This window comes from Salvelinus namaycush, chromosome 25 (assembly GCF_016432855.1).
Source record: "Salvelinus namaycush isolate Seneca chromosome 25, SaNama_1.0, whole genome shotgun sequence".
Classification (NCBI taxonomy): Eukaryota; Metazoa; Chordata; class Actinopteri; order Salmoniformes; family Salmonidae; genus Salvelinus; species Salvelinus namaycush.
The window spans coordinates 16907914-16928569 of NC_052331.1; the positions used below are offsets into that span (position 1 = coordinate 16907914).

The following is a 20656-nucleotide window of genomic DNA, read 5'->3' on the forward strand; positions in this document are numbered from 1 at the left end:
TTGCAGGAAATTGACTTGAAAACTGTAAAATGTTCTCTCTGCTCCATGGCAAAAACTGTAGAATTGCAGGAAATTTGCTGTAAAACAGCTAAATTTTGTCTCTGGCCCAAGAGGAGGGCCTCTATAATTTCGGTCGAAGACAGCGCCCTTGGCCACATCCACTACTCCCCCTCCACATGCTAACTTTGCCACCGCTGCTGAAAAGTATCCTAGCGGAAACACTGCTCTCTTTTACTTGAGAACCGATATCCAAAAGATTGCTTCAGGTTACAGTGCTGGCTCACAGATACTTTTCGAAAGGGGAACACAGTGACTTCGCAGTGGTGGGTGGGGAGGGAGGGAGGGAGCGAGGGAGGGAGGGAGGGAACACAGCCCGGTAGGATCTACTCTCCCCTGCCAGCTATGCTGAAGGCATTCAGCTACTGCCCATTGTGAGTCGTTTCAAAGGGATTGGTTGGTGATGGGGATGACATTTGCCCTCTCACTCCCACATTATGTAAATTAGAGCACAAAGGAGAGGGATGATTCAAACATTTTTCTACACACACACACATGTCTTTTTGGTTACGCATGTGTGTGTGAGTGTGTGTTTGTGTTTGAGATCTGCTCCATCTGTGTGTGCTTGTGTTTGTGTGTGTTATGCATTAACATTTCCGTGCCCTGAGGCACCTAAACAGCATGTTGTTTCCTGGAGAAACACACCACCAGGCTAAACTGGTTGTCATGTAACTGAACTAGCCCACCACCCCACCGTGCTGCCTGGTTTTGGTAGAGTAGAGAGGGTAACTAGAGATCCCTCACCGGACCTCCAGGCTCCCCTCCTAAACTCTTTCATTGTCCACAATACATAAAGGGGGGGATATGTAACAGAATTTGGGCCAACTTGCTTTCGAGGTTCACGGACAACGGCCTTTCCCAGAGTCTCTCTTTCTTGCTCGCAGTGACCATCACTGGTTGTAGTGGTTTTAGTAGTCTCTTCTGAGAAACCTAATACTACTGAACTGCCACCCGGCCCCCCTCCACCCGTGAAACCACGTTTACATTCATTTATTAGATTTCCCCTTGCTGTCTCTAACCACAGACTAAAAAACATGTTTTCCCCCTCCCTTGGTACGTATTAAATATTGGGGTTCTAGTCCTGCAGAGGAGTCTGGTGTGAGGAGCTATAGGAGGATGGGCTAATTGTAATGGCTGGAATGGAATATATTCAAAAATTGTGTAGCTGGTCCTCCCAAAAAAGAAGATTCAATAAAAATTTCGGGGGAGGGAGATGTTTTGGGCCTCGTCAGTTGGTCAACACATCTGTTCTGAGTGCAATGGTCACACGGGCTTTCATGGAATAAATGGAGCGGTATTAAACACATTAAACATATAGAAACAACAATATTGACTCCGTTCCATTGATTCCATTCCAGCTATTACAATGAGCCCGTCCTCCTATAGCTCCTTCCACCAGCCTCCACTGTAAGTCCTGCTGGTGCTTTTTGACACATCACTAATGGAAGTTGTAAGAGAAGCACAGGTGGACTTATTTGAATTTCTGTGTTCACTGTATTTTTCTCTCTTCCCTCTTTCCTTTTGCTTCCATGTGGTTGGCTCTGAACAGGTCAATAAGGGATTTTAAATGGATGTATACAGAGAGAAAAGCCCTTCAAAATCAATGTGACTTCAAAAAAGTTACATGTGTTTTTTTTGTTGTTGACGATTGGTGTCTGTGTATTCCAGTTTTTAGTTCCTGGAATCTTATCACATGACAATACAATTTCATAATATTTCGGACAAAAGACAGCAATTGTCAAATGTTCCAATCTGTGCAAGTGTTATAGCTTGACCACTTGCTTTCGCGCACAACAGTCCTTTGAAGTGAGGTGAAAAATCATAGCGTTCCCATTTTATAAATTGCTCGGCGTGGATTCGTACTGTAGTGTGATTTTAAAATCACAGTGCTGTTGCAGTTGTCACGGGCCTCATTTCCAAAAATCACTCTGACATCTGCTGGAAGGCAACTGTTGGGGAAATAAATATAAAATAAAACAGCTGATGGATTAATCAGTTGCTTGCTGCTGCAATCGCTGTACATGTTAGATTTTTATCCAACCTCTGTCTCCATCTGTTTTTTCAACAGAGGCCACATACGTCAATAACTAGGTCAATAATTCAAGATTTTCAGAGCCCATGATCTGATATGTTATTCAATTAATTTAACAGGACACTGGTTTAGCGTTTTTTTTGCTCATATGTTGAGGGCCTTTTCTCATCTCCCAAAAACTCTGCATGGCTTTGGAAACAACATGATTCCAACCATCTGTTTCGAAGGGTTTAGAGGGTAGCAGCGTAACATCAACAGACCAGGCTTGGATTGTGTTCTTGTTTGACCTGCCATCACCGTGTATGTGCCATGCAAATGCTCTGTTCTAATACTGAAGCCACAGTGTTGGTAGTGATGATGACTCGATGCCATTGCCTGCCGATGCCAGGTCGAGCCGTCACGTGAGCAGCCAGCGCCAACCTTCACAAATGATCAATGTCAGATGGCGAAGCAGACAGTGTTACGACGTTTAGAGGGTTTTCAGGAGGCACAATGCTGACATCATAGAATTGGTAAGACTGTAAAAGCGTCTGCTTTATGGGTTGTTTATTGCAGCTATACACCCCTATAGTGTTGCGCTGTATAATGTGAGAAATACAGTGTGGTGTGGCCGTGGCTTTCTGTGTATGGATAGTGATTACTGCCTCTCAGGCCTTCCAGGCTCACCACTGAAAATTCTAACACACTGTGATATTAAAGTTAGTTTTCCTACCCCATTAACAACCATGGAGGGCTATGCATTTTTCAGTATCTGTCCGAGCGAGCTGTTCCTAGAAAATAGAGAAAACAGAGGGAATCATTTCACTTTCATAACAACATGCGTTATGTTTAGGAATAGAAATTAGAACAGAAACAGAAAACGCGCACACAAAAACATAATAGGATTACTTTTAGAATGCACAGCAAGAGTTATATCATCCAATAAAAACGATGATGAACTTTGACTAGTGAAATGCACAAGCTCAAGTAGTCCTCCTAAACAGAGTCAGAGGCCTGTGGACTACTATAAGACAGACAGACCTGCCCTGGAGCCCTGAGCCTGCCTCTGAAGAGGCCCTGATCAGTAATCTGGCTAACAGGACTAGCCACAGTCTAGGCTCCTGGTCGGCTGCTATTCACATATTCAGAAGAATAGGTTCAATCCCAGTCTCCAGAATTGCTATTCTTGTACCTGGAGGCCTGACAGGGGACTGTTGAAGAAAATGGGACGCCACCTGGCACAGTTTAATCCTCCAACTTTTTCCAACCCGGAGGCAAACCGGCAACAACCTTGTACCCAGTCAGTCTATCTTGTAGCTAGAGGGCCAGCCGTTGCCAAGTTTAGATTTCCCCGCCTTTAGTCTTACCCCAAGAATGAGAACAGCATACTCAGTATCAATCAGGATTTAAAGTATCACATCCAAGGCAAGTGGAAGCGTATTTCATTCAAGTGTCTTCCCACAAAACAACAACACTAAAAGCCTATCTATCACTCTTCCTTAAATGATGATAAACAAATATCACAATCAACATTGTGGCAAATGAGATTAGTCATTTAATATAGTCTGCATCATGTCGCGCAGTAGCATCTTTCTATCTGGGCCTGCCTCCACCTCCTGTGGTAAAAAATCAGGACAAAGCACTACCACATAAGGAACTGGCCAGTGGATTAGTCTACGACAGACCGTGTGGTTTGTTGTTTAATCACTCACCGTGTGTGAGCTTTTCAAATGGAGAAGAAAGGGCCTCTCTGTAAACAAAGACAGAGGAGCTCTAATGGCAGTGGGATGTCTTCCTGATCAAGCTCTTTTCCACGGTGCCCATGACACGCTGTGAACCCCAGTCTGTCTGTTTGCCATAGAGGTAGGGACTGGTGAGGCAGGATGGAAGACTGACGAGGCTAGCCAGACAAAACATAGCACATCTCTTTCTCTTTTCACTCTCTTGTCTTCTGTCTCTATGTCCTTCTGTCTCTGGTCTCCCCCGGTCTCTCTCTCTCTCTCTCTCTTTCTCTCTCCCTCTTTCTCGCTCTCTCTCTCACTCTCTCGCTCTCTCTCGCTCTCTGTCTCGCTCACTCTCTCAGGGTCTTAAGTCTTCAGAGTGACTCAGGTGGAGGCATCGTGCTTACCTACACTCCTGTAGCTCTATAACCCAGTTAACGTCTGGGTAAAATGCATCGCCATGCCTGCTCTAAAAGCATTGTCTAATTACCAAACAATTATCGTGTTCAATTATACGTAGCCCTTTACTCTAATAAGCGCCTAAATTGGAACGTAGTGGCAGTACCATAACATACTATATACATGACGTTAGAGCTTTGGCTGTAGGTGTTTCATAAAAATTGTTTTACTCCCTATTGGTAGTTACAGTCTTGTCCCATTGCTGCAAATCCCATACAGACTAGGGAGAGGCGAAGGTCGAGAGCCATGCGTCCTACAAAACATGACCCTGCCAAGCCACATTGCTTCTTGATACACTGCTCGCTTAACCCGGAAGCCAGCCACACCAATGTCTCGGAGGAAACATTGTACAACTGGCGACCAAAGTTAGCCACAAGGAGTCGCTAGAGCGCGATGGGACAATGACATTACAGCTCGCCGGCCGAACCCTCCCCTAACCTGGCGACGCTGGGCCAATTGTGCACCGCCTCATGGGTCTCCCGGTCACGGCCAGCTGCGACACAGCCTGGGATTAGAACCCGGGTCTGTAGTGACGCCTCTAGCACTGCGATCCAGTGCCTTAGACCGCTGCGCCACTCGGGAGGCCCTGTATGGGTTTTTTGACTGACAGACATTCTGAACTTGAGCACTGCATGCGACAAGAAGTTGCCCCCATCCCTCCCGTTAATTGGACAACTTTTTAAAATGTTTTGTTGTCTGAGTGAGTAAAATGCTGTCAATTAACATGACTCGATGTATTTTGAAAAATAAGATGTTGAGGATATAATAAATACAGCTTTGATGTCATGCAAGCAAGCCAAACCCACGTGAGTTCAAATGTACGCTTCACATCTCAAAATTATAAAACTGTTGTCAGATACAGTGTCAACGTTTATGATCACTATGTTTGATGTACAGTTACAGGATGACATGGCATCATACACTGGGTTGTTCTGAACAGAATGAGCCTGTTTGTCTATTGTGAAGAAAATGTGCTGCGTCACACGCACCTGAATGCACTCATGACTCCTTTCTATGCCCATCAACATTACGATCTGTTTCCCTGAATTGCCTTGTAAAAGCCTAACACTATAATATCATATTTTATAACCTAACTAGTCATGTTGGCAATAGAACAAGCTTTCAAATCATGCCCAGCTGACCCAGATTGCGTTTTATAATTAATCGTTTTTGGATTGCGTAAAGAAAAACTGTAATTGTGTGATGGCGATGGTGCAGGGTTGTGTTCCAAACTTAACAACTACAAGTGTGCTTGCTGTAGATCTTCACCGGCACAGCTAGGAGAGCTCAAAAAAGTAACTTATAGTTGAAGACTCTTTTTTTAGTCATAAAAGTACATTGAAATTGCTTAAGAACTCTGCACACTTTTCCTCTCACTCAAAATGTTGTCTTATGTTGCACCTACCCCACATTTTCCAGGAATAGTCTTATCATGTTACTGAATGTATACAGAATATTTTCAGATTTTGTTATTAACAAATGTCAGATCGGACAGTATGCCATTGCGACTTTATTCACAACAAAAGACCCAGTCACTACAGAAAACACAACATTGAGACAGCAGTTTTTCGTCTTTAGAAACAACCTGTTTTCCATCAAGGTCATAATCAGAGAGAGAGAGGCATCAGTGATATTCTCTCTGGGGCTTATCGTGAATATTTAGTGCTTATGCATAGCTGTGCATATACATACATCATCGTCTTGATTAGTTAGAACATGATGACTTGTTTGTAGCCCCACACGGCTCCACGCGGCGTGCGGATGTCATTGTAACCCCTTTCTCCCGGTGCAAGCGCTAACTTGCTATCAACAGCCGGGCAACAGACTGTTCCTAGGAGCCCCAGTCAGTGTAAAAACCAACCCAAGGTCTGAGAACGTTTTCACAGACTTGCCTGCTTGTTGTGTCTCTACAAGTGGAGACAGATTTGTACACGGTCATGCTTGTGGTTTGGTTTTGGAGCCCGAGACAAACCAAGGACAGATGTGTTTGGAGTCATTTCCCCCTCCCCCGTTCTCCCCAGTTCTCCCCTTCCCAGATCCCCTAATCTGGTCTTCATTGTGTCTAATAAAGCACAGCTGTAGGCCTACATATCCTGGGCTGAACCCACTCAGTTCAGCTGATTAAACCAGGCTAAGAGGGCTCTCCATATGGAACAGAGCCAGACAGATATACAGCTTTACAGACATGCCAATACATATGGATAGATATACAGTACCAGTCCAAAAGTTTGGACACACCACCTCATCCAAGGATTCTTCTTTATGTTTTACTATTTTCTACATTGTACAATAATAGTGAAGACATCAAAACTATGAAATAACACATATGGAATCATGTAGTCACCAAAAAAGTGTTAAACAAATCAAAATATATTTTTAAATTTCATTCAAAATATATTTACTCTTAACAAGGCACACCTGTTAATTGAAATGCATTCCAGGTGAAGCTGGTTGAGAGAATGCCAAGAGTGTGCAAAGATGTCATCAAGGCAAAGGGTGGCTACTTTGAAGAATCTCAAATCTCAAATATATATTTATTTGTTTAACACTTTTTTGGTTACTACATGATACCATATGTGTTATTTCATAGTTTTGATGTCTTCACTATTATTCTACAATGTAGAACAGAGTAAATATAAAGAAAAACCTTGGAATGAGTAGGTGTGTCCAAACTTTGGACTGGTTCTGTACGTACTGCCGGTGTCACTATTAGGTCTATGACTGAACCATACAGCCAACCAACCATACAGTCATACCCAAATATATGGAGGTATACATATTCCCCATACCAGTGTTACCAAATTGGTCTATTGCAGCCATACAGCCATACATACTGATATACAAATCCCCCTACAACATGACTGAGCCATCTGAACCGCTTTACATACTGAAACCAAAACCTGCAGGCTAGTCACATACAGCTGTAGCCATACATTTATACCCCAATGTAACAATGCATCTATACTCACACCATCGTAGCCGTATGTAAAAGCATGGTTTTATCATATCTATCCTTGTTAGTAAAGCTATAATGTGCTCTCCTATACAATCAGGGCAATCTTATACATTCACATATCTGTGGCATTGACAAATATGTATGACATTCTTATATGTATGACACATTTTATTTTCCAACAAATATCTTTGAAAGGGGATAAAATATGATCTACTTCACAGTCTGTTTGATAAGAGCCCTTTAGAAAAGGTCTTTGTGCATCCTAAATTACCAGTGTCTGGTTCTGTGTTAGGTTAAGCCATGACTCACTCTGCAACATTACAGTGCGCCAATTTGTAGGTTGGAGATGCTTCTGCTGCCACGTAAAAAGGAAGTCATGCATTTGAAAGTGAGAAACAGGCCTTAATGGAAAGATGCGATGCCTTCGTCTCTCACAAATGAATGCTACATCTGCCCTTCAGAGGTTTTATGGGAGGTAGAGATGGCACCAACAAAGCTCTATATCCACCTCATCCGGTCTGTACATGAGATAACCTCTTGTTTCATTTCCACTGACCTGCAGTGTGTTTTCCTTCCTCTTGTATATTTACATTTGAGTCATTTAGCAGACGCTCTTATCCAGAGCGACTTACAGGAGCAATTAGGGTTAAGTGCCTTACTCAAGGGCACATCAACAGATTTTTCACCTAGTCGGCTCAGGGATTCCAACCAGCAACCTTTCGGTTACTGGCCCAACGCACTTAACCGTTAGGCTAACAGGGGCTACTGTTATAGATTACAATACATACTGTACATCACCGTCTGCACACAACACCGTGTACAGGATATCTCATATAGCTTCCTGTATATTGTATATGCGGGATTTATTTGTTTATTTACTTTAACAGCGAGGAGACCGACCATCAGTGCTATTACAGAAGTCTGTGCCATCCATTTGAAAGTGTGATTCAACCAGCCTGCAGATACAGACATTATTGCTTGCACAGATGGATGATCCCACTACCCCCCATACTCCATCCCCTCCAGTCTCACTTCCCCGCCTCCCCCCTCTCAATTTCATTACACTCAGTTGGTTGATCTCTTTTGAGCCACTAAGTTTATGCGGTGGATGAAGGGGGGTGGGGGAGTGGAATCTAGTATCTAGCAGGTCGAAGTAGGTTAGTAGTGAGATGAGATGCCGTGTCTGTTATGGTGTGTTGTGTATCCTAGTTATTGTAGCTTGATATCTTTAGGAAACCCACACAGCAGCACAAAGGGCTCAGTGGAGTTGACAGACACATTGAGAAGGTGTTTGGATATTCATACAGATGCATGCTTTGCTTTCCTCCCTGCTCTGCTCTCCTCTGCTTTCTTCGACTTGAGCAGGCGCATAACAAGCTGTCATGTGTCTGAAAAGCCTGTATAGGTGTTGAATTTTAACGATTTTGAGAGGAACATTGTGCACATCCTTTAATCTTCCCTGTGTGTATTTTTCTTTATTTTTCTTTAGCGGCACACTAATTGTGTTTCAAGCGGCATTTGACACGTATTGATTCAAATGTGTGGTGGCTGGCGAATGCACACCCAGCCTACCCTCTGTATTGGCAGCTGCACTAATCCTCCTGCCTTTTTCTTTGAAAAACTCTCGGTCTCTTTCTGTCTTTTGCCAGTGCCATTGTTTTGAGGAAGTTTTTTCCCCCCTCCTCTTTAACTAAGCAGGTTCTTGTTTTTCTGGCAAGCCCCTCAGAAGACTAGGGTTGATTTTTTCACTGTTTTATAAACAAACAAAAAACTTTTTTTTTTGTCCTGTGCAGTGCCTCGTTGTTTGTGGTACAGGGGTCAACGGGTCGGTGGTGTTAATGGGGGTGGGAAGCTAGGTGGAGTGAGGGAGATACTGTCTGTTTAATTCTTTGATATCGAGAAAGGCTCTGGCCATCATATAGTGGTGCAAAACTGTCTCTTTGGAAATATATGGAAATGTAAAATACAAGTAGGCTGTGTCAATATCGCATTTTTATTGATAGTGTATTTTAATTACATTCCAAGCAGCAGTCGGATATTCTTTTGGATGGGATTCAATGTTCATCTCCTGTCCCTCTTATGGTTTTATGTTGGAGAACAACTTAGATGTCCATCTGTGTTATACTGATTAGACCTATACATTTGCTGTTAACAGCAATGCTAGACGACTTAATTTACGTTCCACCAAGTATGCATTTATTTCAGGTTTCAGGTAAGACCCAAGTGCAGACTGTGTAGAAGTAACCATGTTTATTGTACCAACAGGGGCAGACAAGCGACAGGTCAAGGTAGGCAGGGGTCGATAATCCAGAGCAATGGGGCCAAGGTACAGGGCGGCAGGCAGGCTCAGGGTCAGGTCAGGCAAAGGTCGGTAATCCAGAGTAGGGGCAAAGTTACAGGATGGCAGGCAGGCTCAGGGTCAGGCAGAGTGGTCAGGCAGGCGGGCTCGGAGTCCGGACAGGCAGGGGTCAAAACCAGGAGGGCGAGACACAAAACGCTGGTTGGCTTGAACAAACAAGACGAACTGGCACAGACAGACAGAAAACACAGGTAAAAATACCCAGGGGATAAGTGGGGAAGATGGGAGACACATGGAGGGGGGTGGAGACAAGCACAAGGACAGGTGAAACAGATCAGGGCGTGACAGTTTATCTGAGTGTGTTTTCCTTAGCCTTAGTAAATCAATCAAGAGAGACGAGCATACTATGAAGACTATTAGTTCTCTTATTCTGGTCTTCTCCAGACCCACTGGGCACAGACGTCAATTCAACGTCTATTCCATGTTTGTTCAACGTAATTTCATTAAATTTCACTGTGCAGCACACAACTGTTCTTTATGCGTTGTGACATAATTGAGACTGTTCTGATGTCCCGTTCATTGCTGTTTTTTTCTCAGTTTTCTTTCTTGAGCACATTGTTAAAGGTAGCCTAAATGCACTTGCCTGCCTACAAATCCACATCGCTCTGGCCAAACGCCACGCCTACTTACGTTTCTTCTCCAAGATGAGTCTGGATTTGATTTCCACCCCAATAACTTCTCCAATGTGAACACATTCAAACCATTTTGATTGGTCCCAGAAACCGATGGGTAAAGCAGCATTTTGGATATAGTCATTTGGTTTTATACTCTGGTTAGAGACCATCCATTCGCTGATGACTTGTTTTGTACAACCCCCCTAACTTTGACGTCAGCAGAAACGACTTCTACGATGGCAGTCCCAGACTGAATGTATGTAGCGATAAGTAGAACAGTCAAAATGAATTCAGTGTGTCGTCGGGCAATAAGTACACCACTCTAAAGACATTAAGCATGTTCTTTTTATTTTCTCTTACTATGGACAAGTTAGGTTTAGGTGGAATCTCATTTATGACATAGAACAACACCCAACATAGTATTGATTGGATTTGTAATATTGCCTACAAGATCTTAATTTGATCACTGTGTTGCATGAGAACTTGTCTGCAGTGGAGGAAATGTATAACTTGTAGTGCTTCTGAAGTTTCCACTTAACCATTTCAGATTGGATTCCCCCTCCCCCCCCCAACCCCTACAAAACTGTCCATTAATTATAATTCACATGATAATTAACATTTCCTGTTGATGCAGGATCATTTTCCTGCTGTAGCAAACTCTCAAATTAAGATCCTACATCTGTAGTCTGTTTGTTAAATCCAAGTGTTTTTGGGGGTTATATCCAAGGGACAGACTGCCTTGACATCTGAACACTTGTCTGCAAATGACTAGTTGAACAGATAGTGGGTACTAGTGCATGTAATTGGAAATATTCATTGTGTTCTGTCCGAGCGCCTTGATCCTCATGCTACTGTATAGGCTAACAGGGAGAGGCAGTCTGTCTGTGTCGTTACTCAACACCGAGGTCGTACTGGGGGACTGAAATGTGTTTTTCTATGTAATGAGATACTATTACAGGATTATAAGACACTTATAATAAGAATTAACACTTTTAGACAGTGCAATTCACAGGCCCACGGGTTCATCTGGCTGTGTTAGGCCTGTGGTGTGTAGATATGCGCGGGCGTGTCATGTGTGTGATTACGGGGACACCAAACGTGTGGTCCCTCTGCCATGCGTGACGCTTATTATTTGTGGTGGATGGAGCTGGCTGGCTGGCTGGCTCCGAGACTGCGTTGTTTAATGAACTGTATGTCAAGCACAAGCGCAGGAGGTTGGACAATTTGTTGGAATTTAATCACGCCCAAATGTACAGGAGTCTTAATTTTATCCGAATTGATAACGTACAAATGGCTCCCTCTCTCTCGCTCTCTCTCTCTCTCTGGCTCTCTCACGGAGCTCCTGGGAAATCTCCTTTGTCTTCTTACTCTTTACTTTTGAATCAGAAGGCCTTTGTCCCTAACTAATCAAAGTTATATTGCTCTCTATGATTTGGGATCTTTATCCTGCATTGTCATGGTGCTGCTTTGTGCTAGCTTTTTCTCCCATTGATTTAGAACTTAGTCATCTAAATAAATAGAGGTATTCATTATTTGGTCATCACAAGCTCTCAATCATTTTATGATGACTATTCAAATGATGTAGCATTTTTCTAGTCAAGAGCTTTTCTCTCTCGTTAGCTTTGCTAAACCTCTGAAGTAGTTGGGTCTGTTTTATATTCACCACTCTGTTTTATAAGTGGTGTAAATCCCACTCCAAACCACCACAGAAATTATAGCAAGTCCTGTTTGATTTAATTCAACACTCTAAAGGCCTTCAAACATAAATTACTTGACAAACAGTTAATTGCCCCCTTCCCATCCTTAACGATTTCATTGTCAAGTGAAGCTCAGTATCTCACCTATGTCAAGCAGCTGAGAGGCGTAGTGCCTGAAACTTGGCAGAGGCGCGGCAACACTTGGGGATGGGTTTTTGGCTGGAACGAGTGAAAAGGCATTGTTTTACATTTACACACTCACTGAATGGACAATCTGAAATGCTGCGCAACGCCAGTCTGTCCGTTTCCACACCCCAACAGAATATCTCCCAACAAGCTGCTGTGCTGAGAGGTCATTTGAATTGGGTGGCGATGCAAATCGTGTCTGTTTGAGCTTGCAGATGCCTCAGCCGAACCCTAATGCTATGTTATACTTCTGCCACGGCAGTGTTAGCTATACTTTCTGACAGCAGCTATACCATTGTCTTTCTACATGTCTCTCAGGGTGTTATTTATGACAATGTTACCCCTCAATCAGAAGATCTGAACCTTTGAGTTCGTTCAACCTATTGATCAGTGTTGGTCTCAGCTACATGCCACGCTGTTGATAGTGAATCAAAACAATTGAACAATTGAAAGGCTAGCCAGGCAGCCTGGTCCTGCTGTGAGGAGCAACCCAACAACAGCCCCCTTTCCGTTGCGCTGGAGGGATAATTAAAACATCTTAAGAGTCTCCATGAACATGCCCACAGTGGGGACCTACCAACTCACTCTATCATTGGGTTTTTCTCTCTGACACACAGTTTTTTTTATAACAAAGGCATTCTGACAGAAATGATCAAGGGGGTAAAATGAATGGCTTTGAAGCCCTCAGTTTCAGATCAAAAGCCCCGGCTAATGCCCCATTACAGGTTGCACTCAGGCACTTTAATGGTCAGCCCCCTCGTGATCCAGCTATGTAGCCAACAGAAATATGTTCCCTCTCTCTGACTGGCTCCATTTCTAGCCCTTGACCCAGCCTTCCTCACCGGGGTTCAAAATGATTGGCTGATGATGACAAGGTTGATGGCTGCCCTTCTTCTTTCAAGGTTTTCTTTATTCTCTGAATTTCGTCCAAATGGAAATGTGAGAGCCCCATGTTCTGAGTGGATGATTCAGTTATACTATTGGTACATTAAAGTAAGGTCTTATACAGGTATATGACATGTTTGACCTGCTTTTACCATGTTGCTCAAACTGAGTGGACTCAGTAATTGCCCTTCTACTGTGCCAGAGTGGTTTTCAAGAGGTGGTTTCAGTTATTTCAGTACAGCGTTAAGAGTAAAAGCATTTCACTTACATGTGATTGAAAATTGGATGTCACTAGTGCAGTGTGTCTGTGACTATGAGAGATACAGTTGGCTCTATTTCTGCTGTGTGAGTCTGTATGTTTGTTTTGAAATGTTTTGTGATATAATATCATATTATGTTGACAGTGAATCTAAACAAGTTCATATCACATACATTACTTTGGGCAAAATTGTATTTATATTGTATATGATGGCACAGTATTTCTTGCATTGTTCCCACCCTTCTATTCCAGAGCTGGCATGTGTCAAATTATCAGAAGTTCTGTAATGGCACTTCAACAGTACTGCAGCCTATTTGAAATGGATGCAGAAAGCTGTGTAACATTGGGCAAATGTGTTTTCCCCCACTGTAAGGTCAGTGGGAAATGGCCTCTGTTATACACGATGCTGCAGTAAGGTGCAATGAATGTCGACGTGGAAAGTGGCTTATTATTCACAATCAGATTTTGAAAAGGCATCTTAGGAGCTAACCGCACATAGATATATTTTCACTGCCCTCCCTCCCTACCTTGGAAGGTGGACGGTGGCGATTGGGCAGAGTGAGCGATGTTCAGCAGTTAAAATTGAACAAGGGAAGCACAATTAAAATTGAATGACCTTTATGAGAGGGGGAGGGCAAGGTTAAAGGACATCAATTATAGACACAAAGTTCAATGGTTTTATTTCTAATAACTTTGATTTAACGTTGTCTAAAGGTGTCTGGGCATTGTCGGCCCAGCCAGCTACAGTCAGATGCCAATGGAAGGAGGAGAGGTTACAACGGTTTTATATGGGCACACACACTGACCCTTCCGTTATCCTAGTCAAGGTTTTACAGTTAAAACGATAGTTTTAATTCTTCAAAGAAATAGGTTTTCATTATCTCCCTTTGATCCCAGAGAAAGTGAAGGAGGTGTAAAATATGCTCGAGGTTATGTGCTGCTGCTGGTGATCTCCTTCAAAGGAGTGGGTATTTTTCCTTCAACACATGATCTGACCGTTTCACGTGGTCAGAAGAAACTCAGGACACTACTAAGCAGAGTAAAAGACAGTGTTAAGAAGTGTTAGCTCCCTAGCAGTTCAAATATCATATTTTCATGTTGATCTGAGACTCTCCATTCACCTGTATGTATTGCAATGGAGTTAGCTACTAGCTAGCCATGTTAAAGTCTTCATAAAGAGCTGTTGAGAGCTATTTGACACCCTTTTAATAATGTGGTCAGTTTAATACCCTCCTTAAGCCTGAAACGCTGTATCAAGCGGCTGTCCTGATCGCTCTGCTCGCAGAACCCAAATCCCAGTAGCTATGTTGCTGATAAGTAAAGAAGGATGTAGCTTAGCCATTATCAGCTCTTGGCTCCGATGACACAGTAATCCAGCTAGACGCTAGGCTAGGCTCCTGTGACACCAAAAACACACTAGAATCATCTCATTTACCAAACAAAGACTGTTGAACATCTGAATACGTGATATCTCTTTTCACACTAACCCGTTTACTTTAAAAAAAATCTCCCTCTAGCAGCAGCTAACAGACAGCATTTCATTCAGTGACTAAAATATCTTCAAAAGCTCTTCAGCCTTCATAATAAGAGGTCCTCATATGATGATGAAACTAACAAGGAGATGACTATGGCTAATTTTTACATTCTAGCTGTAGAACATAGCAATTAGAACACAACAGCGAACGTCCTTCTGATTCCGTACAGAAAAAACACCCCCAGTCAATGAGAATGAAATGAGAATGAAAGGCCCTTATTTGACGATGGTAACCCAATGGAGATAGCTAAGGCTAATTTTCCAGGTTCGACCAAACAACACAGGGACTTTGTCCTTTAATGGGCCCGATCCAGAGAAGCGATCTGCATCTCCCGCTCTGTGAAGGAAATGGAGGTGACTGTTGGGCACTGGCGGGGAGTCGATCTGCTTACCTTGTTATTGTCCTCCCAATACATTGACTGTCAGGCAAGTCCGCTGGCCCCCGGGAGAGCCAATGGTCATGTGCTGACGTGAGAGAAATGCTAAGTGTTAAGAGAAAGGAGAACAGGAGGGGATCTCATTTATGGAACAAGGCTGTTTTATTCCCTCAGGGGTCCGTTTAGCATATCCAGAGAGCCCATAGGTCAGTTTATCTGAGATTGAAAAGGACCTGCATAGGATATTGCTGCTAGCTGCTAGGATAATGCTGCTTGTGCTGGTTGTGTCTCCGAGTGTGTTTGTGCCAGTGTGGGCGAGCATGGTAAAGAAAGGTGGTATCAATGCAATGTGGTAGTGTGTTTGTGCCAGTGTGGGCGAGCATGGTAAAGAAAGGTGGTATCAATGCAATGTGGTAGTGTGTTTGTGCCAGTGTGGGCGAGCATGGTAAAGAAAGGTGGTATCAATGCAATGTGGTAGTGTGTTTTCATCCTTTAACTGAAGCCTCAGTTTCAGGAGGGGGCTACGTCTTCTGCAATAACACATAATTGTCGTGGGAGTTGGTCACCATAAGAAAGTAAGGCTGCTGCCTATAGCGTAGCCCGTGTGACTTTGATAGCCTTTTCCTTTTTCACAAGTTTATTTTGCAGAAAGACATTAGTGGGGCAAGTCGACATTTCTCCATGTTTCTTTCTTGCGAATCCTGTACATATTTTAGGCAGAGCCTTTAACACATGGTTCTCTGTGGCGTTTGAAGTTCTCTGCATTAGTAATACCGCTTCAAGCAAGGCCCCAGTCTGGCAAAGACCAGCCTTGTCATTCCAACATCCAGACATCAACTGTAAACTGTTTACTTTCCCTCAATAGTTCCCTGCTACTCATCGCAAGGACATTGCTGTTCGAGCCTCATGTCCGCAGAATGAATGGGTTTAAGATTCTTAAGATGGAAAAAAAGCTTTGACATAAAAAGCCAAAGGCTAACCAGCTAAAATGGCATATTACCCTTGAGGGTATAGAACATGTATTCAGAGGAAAAGCTTAAACACAACCTAAATGGGAACGAAGTACACAGGCATGCATAAGTATGCGTAGTATCAAGCTATGATACTTCAAAAGCATCAGTATGGTGTTACTTTCACTTTTTATATAATAATTGGACAATTATAGGACAGAATATTGTGAAGGGTGCAATAGCAGAAAGTCCTAATTTCATGCTAAATGTTTCAGAAAATAAATGTTTTGTGGTCTCAAACTTGATGTCAAATTGCCCTTTATTAATTTAGCCACTATTTCATTTTCCTATAGAGTGTCTTTCTTAGCACTTTGATTTTAATTGAGGCACCGGCATGTGACCTAGCCAAGTTTCAGCTTAGCCACCATCTTGTAAACAACATCCTCTTGCATGGACATTCCGCTGAGCACAGCTCATTTAGAGCCTATGTGATATATGGCATTGTCTCATCTCCAGTGCAGCCATCTAGGCCCAGCGTTAGAGCATGAACTCGATTTGGTGATCTGTGTTCATGAAAATGCATTTGTATCAGTGGCATCCTGGCATTTGCCCGCTAGGATTATCTCTGGAGCATTCGCCGGGGTCTGCATTTCTGCCAGGCGACTGATGAAACACCTATGCTGAGTATTTTACGCCTGTCAGTGACATCACCAGCTGGAGATGAATGATGGTAATATCAGGACGAACTACATGACATGGTGCTATGTCTTGCCACATTTACAGCACATTACAGGGACCAGCTTTTTACTAACTTAGTGCCACTATATTGGATTGGCAGATAGGCATAAAAAGGTAAAGACTATGGAACATTTTATGTACTGTCTCGACGTTAGGCTACGGCAGACAACCTCTTTATGTGTTCCCATTGTGAGGTAGGCTGCATGAGAATGAGATACTGTATTTTAGGTCTTAAAAGAAACTGCCTTCCCGTGTGACAGTTCTCTAGAACGCTGCAAATTAAGCAAATGATGTATCTCTCTCTGTCTCTCTCCTCTCTCTGTCGCTGTCTCTCTCCTCTCTCTATCTCCGTCTCTCTCCTCTCTCTCTCTCTCCCCCCTCTATCTGCTCTCTGTAGTTGTGCTTGTCTGTTAGCGACACCACGTGATGGAGACAGACAAAAGAGTGGCACTTTGGGGAGGTTAGCTGTTTTATTTTTTTGTGTTGCTAGTCAGCTGCGGGGGTTTCTATAAGCCTGTGAATGGGCTTGTTGAGTCGGAGGTAATTTTGTGCCCCGGCAAGGGGCATTAGTTGGACTGGCCTTTCTGCTGACTGGCCTGTTTTCTTCCCCCCTAACAGCAGCAGTATATACCCCTCTCTCTGCTGCATCGGCGTTTCTGTCCAAACCAAAGACCTTTATTTCCTTGGCCCTGTGGCCATGACGACATGTCTAATAGGGCGTGGTGGTGGTGGTGGTGTCAGCGAGGATCTCTTTTAGTTTCGTTATACCTCAGGGAGACGATAAATCTAGATATAGATAAACTGGAACATCCAGGGTTAGTAAATGCTGCTCCTGTCTTCTATAGGCTATGGGAGTTTCGGGCTGATAAATGAATAGACACACGGTGGACATCCCCATTCATTATTATTGGAATTTGTGCTGCCTGCTGAGAATTTGCACAGCGATTGCCATGGCGCCTGGCTGCTGAAGGGCCTCCCAGAGGTGTTCACATGGCCAAATCTCAGACTGAGCTAGAGAACTGGAGCTCAGCATTCCAACAACAGGCCTCAGTGCCACAAAGGCTCACAGGGAAACCACTGCAATCGAATACAGGCTAACCCAGGGTTTCCAAAACTCGGTCCTCGGGGCCCCAAGGGTCCCAACATTTTGGTTTTTGCCCTAGTAATACACAGCTTATTCAAATAATCAACTAATCATCAAGCTTTAGGGAGAAAAATTAAATGTGCACCCCTTGGGGTCCCCAGGAGCGAGTTTGGGAAACACCGGGCTAACCCATGGTATTGCACACACCCAGACACACACTGTACATCCACACAGGGAGCAACATTGTAGCCTTGTTTGTAATTATTGGGAGCGACCAACCAGGCTCAGCTCAGCGACTAGCCCCATAAATGATCATTAAGATGAAGCAATATTATCACTAATCAGGTTCTTATCATCTCTTTGATCCGATAGGCCACAACAAACAGAGTGTTTCGGCCAGCCAATCAACATACCTCATTAGCAATAGAGCGTGTGAATTAGATTGTCTCACCTCTCCCTTTAATGATACAGTCTCATCCACCCAGTAGACCTTTGAGAGGCTGTCATTGTGAGCTGAGCCGTTCTGACACTTCTCTCTGTATTCTGCCTATGTGTCTGAGCATCAGCCGGACTACTGCTGTTGAGTTGATTGCCTGAAGGCTTTGAATTTACAGACGGGTGGCTGGAAGGAAACACCTTCAGCTAACCAAGGTCACTAAGCGCTCTGAAGTCTGCTTTTCCAGGTTCAAAGACAAAAAATTACTAATTGGATGAGGTTGCTTGAAAAAAATCTCTGTGCAGTGTGCAGATGGTCAATATATAGGCCTGTGGTGCGTTTGGTGACAGTATAGATTCTCCTCCCGTTGTATCTTGTATATCTTCATTACATAGAGTGTTCACTCTGCTTTTTCCCCCACAATGCCGAGCCACTCTCTGAGACACCTTTGTGTGCTTTTCATCAATATTTAGATGAATGGCAATTCCTCAGGAGCAGCAGACCAGTGTACCATGCTGTGGCTTTGTTTGCAGATGTGATGCTTTATCTGTCTAGCACAATGTAATGGGTTGCATCCAGGGCCCTTTCAACTGTTTCTCCCAACAGGGCTCAGTCCTTGTATAGTATTTATTCATTATAACCTTCATTATTTTCTCTCTTCTCTTGACGTATCTGTCGGTCTCCCTCTCCTCTCCTCTGTTTTCAGGTTTTTGAAAATGATGTGAACATTATGTCCTTTTTAAAAAATGCCTGTTTCTGTGTGCTTTTGGTGAGGACATGGGGGTTAATTCGGTAAGGTACACTCCACTGGATACCTTTGTGTCCACTGTGAAAATCAACAGTCTGACTAAGCAAATGTTTTTTCCCCTCTCTTTATGCTTTGCCCAATTTTCAGAATTTCACAATACTTTGTCATTGGTAAAATTGCTCTATCTCCTGCTGTGGTGGTTTAGCCATTGTGCTTTATGTTCCGGAATAGAAAGGAACTGGTACATTTTGTTTATTATGTTGAGTGCCGGAAACAAGCGAACACAAAAGGCTTTCTCTTTAGTTCAACTAGCACGACAGTGTTAATTCTCTATGTCACAGAAAGGTTATTAGTAGGTAGTGAATTGTATTTCGGTGTGTGTATGTGTGTGTGTGTACTGTATGTGTGTGTGTTTGTGCGAGTGTGCAAAATAAAAATAGTAGCTTCTATTTGAGCTTTTTTCACCAACATCCTTGCTCAGCACCCAGTCAATAGGCCCTGGGGTTAAACCTTAGGTCCTGTTCAGAGCCAGGGCTCAGCCTCCCTCCCTCCACATATAATGCGCTACCTCACACTGCTGTGACTCCAATGTAAAGACCCTCTGAAGGCACAGCTCTCTATAGCACTCTCTGTCCTTAAGGTAACACAATATGGGGGATTAGATTACCCTTTTTTTTAAATACTTTTTTAAAAAGTCATTCCACATCTGGTTTAATAATTCAAAATGGCATTGGCGCAGCCTCCACAGAAGTGATATCTTTACGTCTGATCTCTTTAGCTTGAAGGAGTTTCAGTATTATCTGTATACTGGGTTCTGTTCTCTATCACCGCTACAGAAAATAGAGCTGTCAGGGAAATCTTTACACACAGGAGGCACTGAACAAGCACTGGAATATTGAAGTGTTTGTGTATGTGTGCATGTGCGTGTGCATAGGTGTTTGTGTACCTGAGTCTGTGTGTGTGGATGTGTGTGTGTGCAGGTGGGGTGTTTGAGATGCACTGTCACTCACTTGTAACATGAACCGATGTCAGACCACTGCCACTGCAGCGCTCTGGGACTGTGTACTAGAGCTCCCAGGAGCCATGTGTGTGTGTGTGTGTCACTGCAGCTGTGTGTGTACGTGTGCATGTGTACTCACTTATGAAATAAACATCACACACTTCTCACTCCCTGAGAGTTGGGATCGCTAGCCGACCACGGCGAAGCATCCGCGTTTGTCATTGGGGAGAAAGCTACTGTGCAACGACTTGAGCTAAAATAAATAAATAATAAATAATAAAATAATACATTATTTTATTTATTGAATCTGATGCTTCTATTTACCCAGAACCAACAGTTCATTTAGCCACAGTCTAATTAGCACATCAGTTTTAAAGGGCAAAGTTTTGGTATTTTAGCTTTCTTTCTTTTTTTCTCCTTTTTTTCTGTTAATATTAAAACAAACAACCTACTTGCAGTGAAGCATTACATTCAGTCATCGAACAGACTCCCATTTTAGCAGTCTTAGTTGTATTCAGCAAGTGCCCTTCAGGGATGCACATCTCCCCTTTTGCTTTCTTTCCTTTTCTCCTTCTCTCTCTCTCT

The 20656-nt window shown here is 43.2% G+C and overlaps 1 protein-coding gene across 1 annotated transcript in view; it reads left to right on the top strand.

Annotated features, from left to right (window-relative positions):
- The window catches only part of LOC120020307 (cadherin-2-like), an 84080-nt gene that overhangs the window by 24723 nt on the left and 38701 nt on the right, over positions 1 to 20656 (top strand). The window lies entirely within an intron of this gene.